The 16,792-nt window shown below is 41.8% G+C and overlaps 1 protein-coding gene across 24 annotated transcripts in view; it reads left to right on the top strand.

Annotated features, from left to right (window-relative positions):
• ZBTB20 (zinc finger and BTB domain containing 20) overlaps positions 1–16,792 on the top strand; it is a 913,066-nt gene that overhangs the window by 609,267 nt on the left and 287,007 nt on the right. For 3 of the 24 annotated variants that reach the window (XM_080655538.1, XM_080655551.1, XM_080655539.1), the window contains exon 1: positions 9,015–9,126. The exons of 15 other annotated variants lie outside the window; for them this stretch is intronic. The gene's annotated coding sequence lies outside the window, so the exon portion shown is untranslated. Of the gene's footprint in view, positions 1–9,014; positions 9,127–9,786; positions 10,171–16,792 lie in introns of those variants that run through there. 6 more of the 24 variants (XM_080655543.1, XM_080655552.1, XM_080655549.1 and 3 more) reach the window with 4 other exon arrangements.

Raw genomic sequence — 16,792 nt, 5'->3', positions numbered from 1 at the left:
AAACATCGATCAGCTGCCTCCTGCACACCTTCTACTGGGGATGTGCCCGCAACCAAGGTACGTGCCCTTGACCAGAATCGAACCCGGGACCCTTCAGTCCGCAGGCCGACACTCCATCCACTGAGCCAAACTGGTTTCGGCTAATGTTTTTTTTATATCTGAATTTAGAGAACCAAAAAAAGGTGGGGGGGGGGCAGAACTATCATTTTAATAATGTGCCTTTGTATCCCACCTTTGGTGCAGAAAATTTAGAACATTCCCCAACCATAATCTCATTCATCCCAAAAGAAGCTCAATGCATATAGAAAAAATAAATATAGTTATTTCCATGTTAATGATTAGATAACTGGACCTAAATTTCCTCGAGATATATAATGAGCCAGTGAGTAAGCACAGGTAAAAATCTAGGAGCTCACTGCAGGACTGCCCAGCCAGCTTCCTTTATGTGTGACAGATTATTTTAGCAAGTTTTGTGGAGCCGGATTGGTAAATCACATTCCACACTTGCTCCCTCCTTGCTCCCTTTCCGAACAGCAGCTTAGCTATTGAGGATTTCAGATGTATCAACAGGAGAAACAAAAAGGTGGAGGGGAAGAATGGAATGTATGGAACAACAGATGTGATATGCAAGCTCTGATACAGTGATGTTGCAGTCTGTGGTTTGCATTAAAATTAGCAGTAAAAGAAGTTGGGGACACCTCCATAATAAAGTTGGGGACTAGTCCATGAACATTTGACTATAGGCCCAGCATCTGTAAAGAAACCTGCACTCTTGCTAGCTATCACTAGGATTTTCTTCGCCCGCTTTGAGAGGAGTTAGGAACATGAGGAATTAATTTCTTTTTACAAACCTCGCAAGCAGCTCCTTGGAAACAGGTGATTCTATTTTCCTTCTTTACCTAAATCTTCCTAGGTAATAAAAAAAGTCAGATCCATGTTTCATCTCCTGGTTTCCTTAGTCAGAAAATTTGCATCTGATGCCTAGGAAAATGTTTGGCCTTCCACAATTGAATGTTTAAACAGGTGCACGCCACACTGGTCTGGCTGAGGAGAGGGAGTCTCTGCCTTCTGGAAACCCTGACGTTAAGAGAATGGTTCTTGTGCCAGCTTTCAAGAGTGCTTGTGTGGGGAAGTTCAGGTGATACTTAGATCACATTACCTGGTTACCAGCCCACTGCCTCACTCCCATTCTGTGTTCTCAGGAAAAAATTGATTTAATAGATTCAAGATATTATTAAATACATTCTGCATTAATATTATATGTCCTCTTTGAATCCAAGTTGCAATACAATAGAATTTCATTTTATAAATAACACCTTTCAAGCTCACACCACAGGGCACAATACAAAAGAATCAAAATAGAACACAAATGCTGTAATCAAACGCAGACCCCAGGAAGGCTGATTAAAAAGGCATGTTGCTGGTAAGAGCAGCCGACAGGGTAAATGTAGTGGGTCAGAGCAGAAAAGCCAGCTGAACAGAAGGGCAAACTGGAACCAAAGGACACGGCTGCCTGATACACAGGGACTTCCTCCTTTGTCACCATCTCCTTTTAGACTTGGAAATTGCAGGGGAGAGGAGTGTGCTTATGTGGTTGGGGAGGTGGGGATCAAATATATGTAAGGTCACAAAGTTTATCCTCAGACCTTAAACACTACACAAACCAAAGAAAATCCTAAATACAACAGCAGGCAGCTCTTGTCTACAATATGATTGTGAGACAATGGAGTGAGGCTTGCTCTGCTTGACAATACCTCTGCTTTTCAGAAAACACAACTGTGAGGAAACAAGTAGAACCTTTCCATAATAGCGAGGTCAGATAGTACCCGAATGGCCAGGCATAGGAAGACATGGAAAGTGAGTGAGACGGGTGCTTTGTGGTCGTAGTCTGGTGGTAGTCTTCTCCCCACAGGACCTCTTCTCACCCAATTGCTTTTAGCTCCTCACCACCACCACAGCCTCTTCTAAAGTCAAGGGCTTGTGCTTTAAAACTCTGCCTCTAATTCTAGGATAAAAGGTTCTGTTCTCTTCTTAAATGAATTAAGGAATTGGGCAAAAATTGGGGAGGTATTTGGCACATACCTCCCCATCTATAAGTAAAACCATTCCTAAAAGTGATCACTATTTACCTTGAGGAATGAACCACATTGGTCTTTGCTGATGCTTCTCTATTTAACTTTGAGGGTAGGACAAGAATCATGAGAAAAATTCTCTACAAAATACTTTTTTTTTCTGAAAAATAGCAACCCATAGTTGACAATCATGGAACACCAAATATGGGTCTACAGTCAATAAAAAGAAAAAGAGAGAGAAAGGGAAATGATAATTGAGGCCACTTTTACCACTCTTGAAAAAGAGTGACTCCTGATTACCCAGTTAGTTGAAACTCTGGACTGAGATCACTGATGCATAAATTTAGGTCAATAGTTTAGTATTTCTGTACATCTTTTTCCTAATCTTTTAATTTTAAACAATTTAAACATGTGGGCAGTATTTGGGGGTAATATTGTACAAATGCTACTTTTATTTAATAGGATATTATTTTTCTTTGATTCTGTCAGTATTTATTTGGCTATGCAGAGAGACAATTTATTATCAAAGGCGATTGGTAGTATAATAAATTGAGAACACTGGATTTTGTCTCCAGAGTGAACAAATAATAACTATGCTGGTTATCAATGTACTTTCTCTTAGATTTACCCTTCCTTGTGTACTCCACAAACGTGTATCTGGGACCTTTAAATACTTTTCCTTGCTCCAGGGTATGAGTGTGCTTGTCAGCAGAGGATTCAGAGAGACATTAGAGAGGAAGAAATTTCTCTATTCTGGTTCCCCTGTACTCCTTTGTCAGGCTCCTCCAGTGTGCAAGGTTTCTCCAGGGTCTGGCGCCTGCAACACACACAGCTGCCTTGGTGCCTAGCAGTTGAGGCACAGGTAGTTTCTCCAGCGCCTTGTGGCTAGCAGCTCCCCCCAGCACCCACCACACAACAGCTCCCAGCCATTTCTCTGCCTTTCATTAATTCAATGGCTGGGCCTTGTCCAACCAGGTCTGGATCCCAGTCCAGGGGTGCAGAGGACTCTTCCTTGAACACTCTATCTCAGCCCTACAAATAGTTATGCTCTTCATATTTGCTTATTCTTATATAATTTTGAATTCTCTCCACTTCTTACTAGCTACTCCCTCATCACTTCAATCCTCTATTATAGTTAATAATTCTTTATATTAAACTTTGCCTATTAAAATTGCTATGTGGTTTCTTTCTCCTGATGGACTCCAACTGGTACATAATCAAAGAATATTAAAATAATCTATATTCTTTGGGAGTAAGGGAAAGTAAATATGATAAGTCATCTCTTTATGGAATGGATTAGCATTGGTACCATGTGCCTTATCTAGGTCTGACTGTTAGATGAACAAAAACTTGTGAGAATTTAATGCTAGACTGAAAAGTGAAATATAAAATATGATACTGTATGCTATTTCTAATTATACATATGATTCTAAGGACCAATTTTTAAATATTTTACTTAATGTCACAGACAGTTCTTGAAAATGTAAACTATACTAAAGTAAACAACAAGTCTGCACTCAGAAGTAATTTTTTGGTCTTTAAAATATGTTGTAAAATAATAACCATAATAACCCTTTAATGCAAATGTATAGATTATTAATGCTAAGGTAATAATGATACCCATTATTTATTGATAACTCAGAAAGTCCTAGCACCTTACATTAGTTTATGGAATCTTTTTAGCAATAGCAGTGGACATTGTTATTATTTCTGTTTTGAAAATTGGAAAACAAAGGCTGGGGAGATTAAGGAACTGGCCTAATGTGATACCTGCAGCAAGTTTCTGAGCTAGAATTTGAACCTAGATCTGCCTGGGAGCCCTGGTTCTTAACCACTGCACTCTGCTCCCAGAATACCACCACTGAAGCAAATAGCAAGTAGCCTGGGCAAAGAAAACACAGAATAATTGTGTTGTTGTTCTCATCAAAGATCCAGGATAGGAGACTTCAAAGAAGCCCTAGAATGTATAGCACACTTTGAGATATTTCTGATTCAGGCAGTCTATTACTTATACTTAACAAGATCCAGACAAATTGGGTGAACATTGGTGATCAAATCCCCAAAGTGTTAACAGTGTATCAAAAACCTAGCAGCCTTTATTCCGAGCTGAATTGAAGGCAGATGAAATATTAACAGCAGTTCTAGCAGCACAAAATGAAATATGAGATCCTGTATCAGAAATTATTAGTAACCTGTTAAAAGAAATGCTGAAAAATGGCAGTTACCAAATTAAAACTGAGAAACAGAGCTCAAATGGGAAATTTCAAAAAGTTTGGAGGAAAATAAATGACAGATTGTCCTCTTGGCTCTTATTACTATGCCATCCTAAATCCTACTTGGCGATACATGTGGAGGTGAAATAAGAACTGCATCACTGCCAGTGCTGGCCCTCATATTTGTAGTCCTAAGTGTTTGTGATGGTGTCTGGGATTGATTAGAAAAGTAGTTGGAATTTGGTAGCATTTAGCTTTATATAAATTGAAGAGTCTAGAGACTCTTATTATGAAAGGCTTCCTCTCATTTGTGAATTGGCCCCTTTGCTCCACTTTTGGACGGCTGGCTTCCTCCATGCTGAGCTGCACTAAATGTTCTACATGGGAAAGCTATTCTCCTTAAACGCCTTCAAATTTAAAGCATCTATCTGGATGTGTTCATATTTATGATTCAAAATATCTAGCATCAAAAAAAGAAAGAGAGGTTACAAATACCAAATACTGGGTAGTAAATGAAAGAGATATTTTTCCATCGGGAACTGAGAGCAGAGAAGTGACTGTAAGCAGAGTTGTTGAGTAGTTGATGCCAGAGAGAAAAAGGAAATGAGCTATAGAACCATAGAATCTTCGTGTTGGCAGAGACTGTGGAGTTCATGCAGTCCTACCCTATCATTTTTCAATGAAGACACTGAGACATAGGGAGTTAAGGGACTTGACTTGCCCTAGACACATAGTTGTTTACTGACAGTCAGGCCAAAAACATTTCCCAACTCCCAGTCTGGAACTCTGCAGTTCAGTATGCTACTGCCATCCTCTACTGAAAGTTAACACTGACCCATCCTGGAATGCAGAAGAACTCAGCATAGATGGGGAGCAAGGAAAACGGTGAATATTGAGATGGTAATCAGTCTGGGGAAAGAAGAGGAGAAACAGAGGATCCTCCTTTGTTGTGACTTGTTGGAAAAGCTTGTGCAGGACAGTTTGTGTCAGTTTACTTCCCACAAAAAATAGTAAAATATTTGGGTTGTAATTCCTCAGAGCTTATATTTATGCATTCGGATTTTATTTGCTTAGTGAATTCTCTCTCATACAGGTTAGCTCCGTGTAGATTCTTTGGCGGGTGGGGGATGGGCATTGCTATTGATCCCTGTCATTTACATGCATTTGACCTTCTCTCTCCAGAGAACTTGTGGGGAGAATCTTCTTCACGTGACACTACTAACCGAGGGTCAGGTGTAGGTTTGAGATGTAAGAACTATCTGCTATTAATCCTTGTATTCTATTAACTTCATGCAGAACTCGGGCCATATGTGTGGGGGCCTTTTAATCATGAGTTAGGTAAATAATTTTCTTTATTTGGAAGTACAGAGTCATTTGAAGTAAACCAGTAGCAAAGGGGATATATTAAAAGTGTCTCAATAGGAGTCCTTATGAAATAGCAATACAGTCTTTTAGACCAGTAAAATATTTTTCTGAATAGAGCAACCAGAAATGAGAGAATCAGACAGTATGATGGAAACTACAGATGGAATGCTGTGGATGGGAAGTGATTATATACAAGAGAGGGTTCAGGAGAGGGTAGGTGTGGAGCTGGAAAGGAGGGGGTAATTGAAATCAGAAGAGATAATGCTTGACCAAGTCTAATAAAATATTCCCTGCCACAATCACTGTTCCATGAAGAGATTGAGCCAAGAGCCCTGAATACACTCAGCTCAAGTTCAGAGCTGCCATTATTGTGGGAGGCATCAGGGAGAGCACATCCGGATTCCTGTTACACAGCAATCACTGTTGGGTGTCAGCATTCATCAGCCAGATGGTCAGACCCACAATTAATCAATTAGGCTGGGATGATCAGCTGGACTAAGATTCCCCCTTTGGTGAAAAGCTCTCATCATGCGGTCAGGACCAATAGCACTTTCATCCTATTGCTTTTGGAGAAGCTTCTAAACATCCCTCTTCTTTTCGAGGCCTCTAGTTATAGGACTCTGGTAAGCTCCAAGCTGCTTTGACAACATAGATACCCCAAATCAAGATTGTAACATAATAGATTTTCACCGTCCTCTGTGTTTAAGTATGTTCAACAGATAAAAATAAGCTTTTGAAAGCAGCATTCTCTGAGGAGTGTTACTCAACTGATTTTACTAGTCTTTATATTGGCTCTACTCAGTTGGGTGGGACAACACTAGAATTGATTCTTTCACTGGGCACTTATGAGGATGATATGATAGTCAAATAAAAATGATAGCAATTTATTGAGTGTTCACCATGTGACAGACTGCTGTGATAAGGACCAAACATCCGCCAAATATGGATTCAGCCCTTGTAATAAATTCAATGAGTGTGATAATGTTCCATTTCAAAGAGAAGGAAACTGAGGCGAGAAAATTCATTAGCCCAAGGTTAAACATTTATTAAAGACTAGAGGCCCGGTGCATGAAATTCACGCACGTGGGGGTGTGTCCCTCAGCCCAGCCTGCACTCTCTCCAATCTGGGACCCCTCGAAGGTCGGGCCTAAACGGGCAGTTGGACATCCCTCTCACAATCCAGGACTGCTGGCTCCCAACTGCTCGCCTGCCTGCCTTCCTGATTGCCCCTAGGCACTTCTGCATGCCAGCCTGATCACCCCTAACCACTCCCCTGCCAGACTGATTGACGCCTAACTGCTCCCCTGCCAGCCTGATTGCCCCTAACTGCCCTCCCATGCAGACCTGGTCACCTCTAACTGCCCTCCCCTGCAGGCCTGGTCCCCCCCAACTGCCCTCCCCTGCAGGCCTGGTCCCCCCCAACTGCCCTCCCCTACAGGCCTGGTGCCCCCCAACTGCTCTCCCCTGCAGGCCCGGTCGCCCCCAACTTCCCTTCTCTGCTGGCCTGGTCACCCCTAACTGCCCTTCCCTGCAGGCTTGATCGCCCACAACTGCCCTCCCTTGCAGGCCTGGTCCCTCCCAACTGCCCTCCCCTGCTGGCCATCTTGTGGTGGCCATCTTGTGTCCACATGGGGGCAGGATCTTTGACCACATAGGGGCAGCCATCTTGTGTGTTGGAGTGATAGTCAATTTGCATTTTACTCTTTTATTAGATAGGATAGAGGCCTGGTGCACGGGTGGGGCCGGCTTATTTGCCCTGAGGGTGTCCTGGATCAGGGTGGGGGTTCCCTTGGGGCATGGGGCAGCCTGGGAGAGGGGCCTGTTGTGGTTTGCAGGCCGGCCATGCCCCCAGCAACCCAAGCAGAGGCCCTGGTATCTGGGATTTATTTATCTTCTACAATTGAAACTTTGTAGCCTTGAGCGAGCTCAGGGCCAGCCAGAGCGGGAGGAAAGCTTGGCTTCCTCCATCGCCAGGGAAACCCAAGCCTCCTGCTCAATCTGTGGCCGGCCGCCATCTTGGTTGCATTAATTTGCATGCTCGCTCCTGATTGGTTGGTGGGCATGGCTTGTGGGTGTAGCAGAGTGATGGTTAATTTGCATGTTACTCTTTTATTAGTGTAGATGTGTTAAGATGACTTAACACTCTCTGCAGTGAGGCTAAATAAAATTTACTTTACATTTTCTTATACCGTGCATTTCTAAGGGATGGCCATTAGAAATATATGGTAGGTCCTTATTATTCCTTTTCAAAGAATGTTAAAGAAATATTTTACTGGTGTTTCCCAATTCTGTTGATCTTGTTCTCTTTGCCATGCTATTCTTGCTGTGTACCATTTGACTTGGGATGGCTTTCTTCATTATTTTTGGGCCTTCACTGCTATTTGCTGCCTATTCTGTTTCCATTTCAGTCTCCTGGATACAGTTCCTCTAAGTTTGTTTCAGACACTAAGACTTTCCTTTATCAGTTGGCATCTAAGGCAAGTTGCCTCCTCCCAAACAAAATGTTGGGTTACTGATTGATTGCTTATGTTGAACCTTATTTCCCCTCTCCTCTTGCTATATCACTGTACTACTGCTCGTGGTGGGAAGTGTTGCTTCCTGATGGAGGTCTGTGCTGACCCCATTGAGTTGAAATATGGGCACAGCATATTTCCCTAGTGTTTCATCGTTGAACTTATGCCTTTCGTTTTTCTCAGCTCTTCTCTACTCTCACTCAGGCTTTATTTGAGGAGTGCTTCTCTTCAACCATGTGTGACCTGTGTTCTGCAGGCTATTCAAGGACTCTATTGACCCAAATATAACTTTTTGAGATATTAGGCTCATACATATTTTATGCAGTATGGGGCTTCTTTTTGCTACTTCAACTGCAGCACTTCGTTTTTATTTGTTGGTTTCATTACTTACCAAATCAGGAAAGCAATACCAAAATACTAGGATAGTATATCCTAGTAGGTAACCACCTGATTTCTCAAATCAAGCTCGGGAGCGCATGGAAGAAAAGGTATTCCAGAAATCTTAATGAGCATCTTTTCTCCTCTAGGGCTCTACCAGTGCCCTCTCTTTCTGACTGTGATACTCTAATTTGTTCTGTCTGTGTTTGGTAGGCAGCTGTTTTGCATTTTTCCCTTGCTGCTCTCTTTTTCTGCAATCCTACAGTCTTCACCCCCTAGCTGATGAGGCTCTTTCATTGTGACCTGCAGTGTCTCCGCACATTGCCGAGCCGAGCACTGCCGTCCAGACAGCCTCTCTGCTTCAGTTCGCTCCTGACCTAAACCCCCCTGCTATTCCAGGCCTGGCCTCTCATGACCAGAGACTGCTGACTCATCCTGGCCTGTGCCAAGCTGTGCAGTCGCTTAGCGATGTGGACAGGAGTCGAAGGACTAGAATGAGATCACTGAACTCATTTCACTTGTTGCTTACGGTACAGTCCAGCATGAGCTGGAAATGTAGGAACCTCAGCCTTCCGAGCAGAAAGAGTAAGTAGATTAAACACACCGCATCACCAAGTCCTCAACAAGCAGCAGTTGGGTGGAGGGTGGGGCTGGCTTTCTCATGGCTGGGGCTAGGGCATTCGGGTTCACCAGGAGTGTTCCTTTGTCCTCTCTTCTTCCTCTCCTCCACAGTCAAACCCTCCCCCCCCCCCTCCGAACTTCCCTTCTGAAAATGTCCGGATGGCACAGCAATGATCTGGGCAGAAATGAAATTTTGCTAATAAGCAGCCTCCTCAAAAATCCTGGAACAGTGACACTGTTGAAACTGCTTAGTTTAGTTTGTCTACTGGGAATGCACAAGAACTTCCCAACAGAATTCAAGAGGATGAAAACTTTTTTTATTCTCCTTTTCTCCTTGATTCTTCTTTTTCTTTCTGTTTCGAGGGAGGTAGTTTCAGGAGACATGGCTGCATTCTGGTGTGGTGTAAAGTTTTCCGTCGAGAGACAATATACATTCCTCTGGCAGGACGGGATGGTGTGTGTGTTGTTTTTTTTTGTTTCTGTTGCTGTTGTTTATTTATAAGACATTTCCTCTCAGTTAGTGGAAGTTCGATCGTAAGAGGCTCCAGTGATTTTCCTTCCACCTCCCCTCCCTAATTTCTGTGCTTCAGCACTCTGGAACACTGTGAACTCGACAAGCTAATCAGAGCAGGGAGCTTAGCAGCCAGGCCTGGACACTCTCAAGAGACTGTGCTGATTCTCAGTCGGCACTGCTTGGATCAGGAACCACAGTATTGGTGAGTGCTGAGGTTCCAGAATTTGATGTGTCAAGGATTCTATTCTTGGTGTCTCTGAGGCAGTCAGGAAATAACGGGTGTTTTCAAAAAGAGGGGGGAAAACACAATTCTTTTAAAAAGCTACCAAACAGTCCACCGTAATGGCGAAGATTTCAGTGTGCACAGCCAAGACAACTCTATACACAGTGGCAGAGCGTGTGCCAGGAGGACCCGCAGCATAGGTTTCATGCTGCCCACATGGATGTCAGCATTGACATGCCTAGCACACATGCTGGTAGGAGGAGGAAGATAGGTGAGTGAGTGGGGAGGTTGGTCTTATTTGGGGTGGTAGGAGGGGGAAGTGAAAGTGGGATGCATCGTGCATTTGAAGTTTCTCTTTGCCAACTTTTCAGGCATCTCTATTCTGAACACTTACATTATGCTCAGAATAATTCTGTACCCAGCTAAGCAAGACAGAAAAGTGGATGCATAGCAAAAGAATATTGTGAATACTGTTCTTTTAAAGATCTTTTTTGCTAAAAATTGGTTGCTTTTCAATGTTATGGAACCTCCCCCAACCCAACCTTTTAGAAAATATTATTTGTCACATCCTCTTCTTTATTCTTCTGCATTCATGGTATCGAACAGAAGAATGCAATGAGAATCCTTATTTGGTTTCAGGGAAATTTATCATCCTGACATAGGAAAACTAGATGACTGTCCTCACAGTATTAAACCCAAATATAGTATTGTCCTCAATACAAGAGACTCTGATTGAATGTGCTCTGGGAAGTTGTCGAAGGAGTAGAATGGGGGTGGTTGCATCCTGTCGAGTATGAGACTAACAGAGGAGTCAACAGACCTGCTTTTGGAGTCAATATGTGCCTTCTATGTCCTTATTAACAACTCACACTCTCCTGGAAGAGGAATTTCAGTTGAAATGTGGGTGTCCTTTACCATCAGGTCTTGTTGCTCCTCCAGGGTCATTTGATCTTATAGTGTTTTCTTGTCTTCTTTTCAATTTCAAGAATCGGGCATGTTCCAAATATTGAGTGGAACAAACAAACAAACAAACAAAAAACATGGTGACCATAAAAGCATTTGGCTCTGTGGCAGCATCTGAACTGAATTGCTCTTTGGAGAGAGGGAGGAGCCTTTGATGTCCCCAATATGGTTCTCATAGGCTGAGACTTCCAAGAACCACAACCCAGCCTAAGGGGCACTTACTCGATGTTCTTAAATATTTGGAAAGAGATGCTATTTAATTGTTTTCGCTTTCCTTGCTATTAACACACTGCCAGTAGATTCCTCCTAAATGTTGAAAATGCTTTAGCAATGGTTGATTTTACATTTAACCAGATGTGTGCTGTGTATGTCTATTGTGTGTACTCTTGTCCAAGCAGGTGGAGTCATCCAACGTATTATATTGGTACTTAGCTTTGGGATTTTGTTTGCTACTCTCCGCGATTCACATTCTTAACCATGTAACTCATGTGTGCTCATATGTAACCGAGTTCCCTACAGGGACTGCCCCCTGCTTCAGCCTCATCAGGCTCTGTCAGTGACTCTCTCAAACAAAGAGTCCACTTCCTATCACAATTCCTATAGTTTAGAAGGCACATCGAACTCCTCAGGTGTCGCTGTGACAGGAAGCAGTCTTCAAGTTTTATTAAGACCAATATGTGCTATAAGTTTAATGTATATAATTTGCCTATTTTGGTTAGACACATTAGTTATGATCATACTATTTGTAAATATAATGTTTCTTGGGGGTTTGCCATTAGGTTTCTTGTTTGCTAAAGAAATAAATTGAAGTGGAAAATCCTATCTAATAAAAGAGTAATATGCAAATTAACCATCACTTCGCTACACTCACAAGCCATGCCCACCAGCCAATCAGGAGCAAATATGCAAATTAACCCAACCAAGATGGCTGCGAGCAGGAGGCTTGGGTTGCCCACAGCAATGCAGAAAGCCAAGCTTTCCACACACCCTGGCCAGCCCAGGCCTCCACTCAAGGTTACAAAGTTTCAATTATAGAAGATAAATAAATCCCAACAAAAATAGCTGCAGCCACGGAGCAAACAGGAGGCTTGGCTCTGCTCAAGGCTACAAAGTTTCAATTATAGAAGATAAATAAATCCCAGATACCAGGGCCTCCGCTTGGGTCGCCGGGGGGCATGGCCGGCCTGCAAACCACCACAGGCCCCTCGCCCAGGCCGCCCCATGGCTCAAGGGAACCCCCACCCTGATCCAGGACACCCTTCAGGGCAAACCAGCCGGCCCCACCCGGGCACCAGGCCTCTATCCTATCCAATAAAAGAGTAAAATGCAAATTGACTATCACTCCAACACACAAGATGGCTGCCCCTATGTGGTCAAAGATCCTGCCCCCATGTGGACACAAGATGGCCGGCACAAGATGGCTAGCATGGGATGGAAGTTGGGAGGGACCAGGTCTGCAAGGGAGGGCAGTTGGGGGCAATCAAGCCTGCAGGGGAGTGCAGTTAGGGGTGACCAGGCTGGCAGAGGAGGGAAGTTGGGGGTAACTGGGCCTGCAGGGAAGGGCAGTTGGGGGGGACCCAGGCCTGCAGGGGAGAGCAGTTGGGGGACACCAGGCCTGCAGGGGAGGGCAGTTAGCGGTGACCAGGCCTGCAGGGGAGGGCATTTAGGGGCAAACAGGCTGGCAGGGGAGCATTTAGGCATCAATCAGGCTGGCAGGGGAATGGTTAGGAGGTGATCAGGCTGGCAGGCAGAAGTGCTTAGGGGCAATCAGGAAGGAAGGCAGGCAAGCAGCTGGGAGCCAGCAGTCCTGCATTGTGAGAGGGATGTCTGACTGCCCATTTAGGCCCGATCCTACTGGAATCGGGCCTAAACGGGCAGTCGGACATTCTTGAGGGGTCCCAGATTGGAGAAGGTGCAAGCTGGGCTGAGAGACACATACCCCCGTGCACGAATTTCATGCACCAGGCCGCTAGTGATAATATAAAATTTTAGTTATGGTGTAAAAAATGTAAGTAGCTTTTAGCCCATTACTGCCAAGACACACAGGAGGTTGTGTCTTCCTCAGTTAATACTCAGGCTGCACAGACTCCCAGGAGAAATGTCTTTTAGTCTAGGGATGTCTGTTAGGACTGCATTGAGGGCAAGCTGTATTTCTAACACTTAGAAGACATTTTTTATTGAAATCTTCTATGTCTGTACATAAAATTTTGTCAGTATTGTTAAGCAGAGAATAGGTAAACAAAAATATCTAAGAAATGACATTTAACAAATATAACCTGCCAGAGAGATTTTCCTTATTGTTGCGAGGATCTGGAGCTCCACGTGGCTGTGGAAGAATCACATGGCTAAGCTAGTGTCTAGGAGTCAGAATTTGATCAGTACACCTCTAATAGAAAGGCAGGATAATGATGTATTTCGTTCTGCTTAAATGGTTGTGTTAATAGTACCTAATTTTTTTCAAAACCTATCTTTAAACTTTTATAGTATACTATTCAGAATTCAGTTTTCTAGTGCTCATTCTGAAAATTTTATTTCAGAAGATGCATTTTTAAAATGTGTATCTTCTTGCATGCACATTAGCTATAAATATTTCCTATATGTTATAGTCATTTAATAAGACAGTCACAATTAGACACAAATGACATTGCTAAATAACAGAATTATGATTGACCCAATAAGAAGTTATTCTTTATTATTTGTATACAAAATATTTTTTATTCTAATGTGATTCATTTATAAAGATACATGTTTTAAAAGTTAAGAAAGGATTGATTCATTGTATCATGTGATTGTGTATCTTTGTTATCTTTAAACTCATATGTACATTCATAATCATATATCTATATTCAAAATTAAAATATAACCAAATATTAGCTAGGCTTACTTTCTTTGAATTCAGTGAAACTTTTTTTTTTTCAAATTGATCATAAGTAAATTATAGTTGACATTTTATCACACTTATAACAAATTTTACTCAAATATTTATGAACTGTAACTGTAAAAGGTAAGATTTGGTTAGCTGGTAAGATTAGTAATTATTCTTCATCAAATATGCATGTCAGATGACGAACCTAAATTCTATCATGCACAACATGAAAGTATTAATTGCTATATGTATAAAGTACTTTAAAATTAAATGGAAAGAAATTAAATTGCTATTATCTTAAAATTGAGAATGTATTTAATGAATTCACTCTATATTGTAAGAATGAGTTTATGCACAAATGACCCAGTTTATTTTAGTTTCTCATCTATTTAGTTATACTTTAAATACTTAGATGCTTTACTTACATATCAGCACCAGCAACTACAATTTTTCAGGTACCTTTAAAGATACTGAGCCAAGTCACATCCTTGTCAAGTCCCATTTTTTCTCCGAAGCTTTCCATAATAACCTGAATGAAAAGTGAATTTCCCCTTCTCCATTGATAGCATTTTAAAAATCTATAGCTTTCATTTGTCACTTATGATATACAGCAAGATGTATTCACTGTCAATGTATTGGCATATGGACAGCCATGCAATCATTCATTCACTCACTCATCACCTGTTCATTGATCTTCCATTCAGATCGAGACAGTTTGACATTATTTGGGAAGGAGATAAATAAACATAAAATGCATACCTGTCCTCTAACCACTTATAGTTTCATACATTAAAAAACCCCACTTCAAAGCATCTACAGTGCTCTGGGACATCGGAGGAGAGGGCCCCTTTCACACTCTAAATGGTGCACTGCTGACATGAAGCACCCACAGCCAGGGAGTAACTTCATATATTACAAACAATAATTAAAAGAAACCAAAATATTGTGTAATATATGCTTTAATAATATCTATTATCAATGATCAATCAACTTGGCAATCCCTGAACTACATAAAATTCTGTCCTCTACATGGGAGTCTTTTCTAGAGCTTCCAATATATGTAAGTGAATTGTACTGGTTTCATTTTCATCTTTTTATTTTTCCTGCTTATCCTCCAGTATACTAAATTTCTAGAGGTAAGAGCCAGAGGGAGAAAGAGAAGTGATTCACATAATGGATAATTAACCCTTGAACAATGGAAAGTTAACTCTCCACAGACATGCCAAAAACGAAGTGTTTTGTTGTTGAATTTGTTCTCCTTTGGGTGTTAGCACATAGAGGACATCTCCATTAACACTGACTTGGCACCAACAGCCTGTGCATCATCCGGCTATGAATGCCATGCTCACCTTCCAGTTCGTTCTGGCAGGATTTATAGTCTGACATCCTCCTGGGTAGTCACGTACAATCCACTGTGAGGGGTAAAATTGTATGAGTGCCTAATCCACTTTTGAAAAGGATCTGCTTTATGAAAAGGACCTAATAAGGAAAGACACACATTATAATAAAAAGTATTAGCACCTTGAACCTCCTGTTAATTGCCTTCCTAGTCAAGAGGAATCAAAACAGTGTAGTAAATATTAGAGGTACATACTGAACCTAGTGCAAAGGATCGTTTTTACCTTTTAATAGTGGATTGAAACAAGTAGCAAAATTTAGGCTACCCATGTAGCTTTAATTTAGGCTCCTAACCTTCCTGGGACTCATCTACTTTGAAGATAATAGTACCCATTCTACTTATTTACCACCATTGTTATGAGGATTGGATTACAAAGATTGTCTCTTCATTGCATTCATTAAACATGGATTTAACATTCATTCATTCATTCATTCATTCACTATTTTATTTATTAATTAAAAAAACATTTTTGAACCCATACTGTGTGTTGGGTATAATTCTAGAAGCTAAAGACTGATTCATTTAATAACAAATATTTATTGAGGAACACATACTATGCACCCAATACTTTTCCAAGATCTGGATACGACAGTAAACAAAACAAAGAAGTCTCCAATCTCATAATGCTTACTTATTTTTTAGGCAGGGTAGAAAGATGGCAAACAAGAACATACGTAAAATATATAGCATGTAACAGAGTGACCGGTGTTATGGAGAAAAGTGAAAAAGGAAAGAGTGAGAAAGATTGAGAGAGTGTGTGTATGTTTGTCAGGGGCAAAGTTGCAATTTTAAGTTGGATGGAGCTGGAATGCCTCATTGAAGGGACGACATTTGAGAAAGGTGGAGAAGCGAGTTTTGTGGATATCTAGGCCAAAGCATTTTTGGTAGTGGAACCACCAATGCAGAGTCCCTGGACAAAACTGTATCTGGCAAGTTTGAGTGTAACAGGGTAGTGTGTGTGGCAGGATCAGAGTGAGCAAGTAGGAGATGGTAGGAGATGAGGTAGGCAAGGCCCTGGGGCCTAAGCACATGGCCTTGATATGCTGTTGTGAAGGTTTTGGCTTTGCATTGACAACACAAAATGAATAATAGCTGGCCTCTAACTACTCACTTGGGAAGAGACAGATAGGGAAATAAGTCTGTATAATGCCCTATGCTAAGTATCATAATTGAAGGATGTGTAAGGAACCTCCGAAGCACAAAATAGTGAGTGTTTAGCTGAATGTACCTCTGAGTGGAGGGTCAGGGAAAACTTGAGAGAAGAGCCAATAAACCCATGCTGAGCCTTGAAGGATTTCCCTGGATAGTCAGAAAGAGGAAGAGCATTCAGTAAGAGGACCAGCAGAGGCAAAGCACTTAAAATAGGAAATGTCATGGCCGAGTTGGGGACCAGTATCACTGATGTTTAGTAGAGGAGTGGGGAGAAATGATGCAGAGTGGGGAGATGTAGGCAGGCAACAATCATGTTGGCCCATGATTTCCATGCAAAGAAGTTTTAGCTTCATCTTGTGGCATTTGGGGAGCCATTGAAAGATTTTAAGTAGAGAAGGTTAATTATCAAATTGTGTGATAGAAGATCACCCTGGCGGAAAGGTGGAGGGTAGATTGGAGGACTGGGAGAATTGAGACAGGAAAATGAATTAGAAGGCAACTGAAATTGTTCAG

The sequence above is a fragment of the Plecotus auritus genome (genome assembly GCF_963455305.1).
Source record: "Plecotus auritus genome assembly, chromosome: 2".
Lineage (NCBI taxonomy): Eukaryota > Metazoa > Chordata > Mammalia > Chiroptera > Vespertilionidae > Plecotus > Plecotus auritus.
The sequence above is the reverse complement of the archived record's forward strand: the minus strand, read 5'-3'. Positions and strand labels throughout refer to the sequence as shown.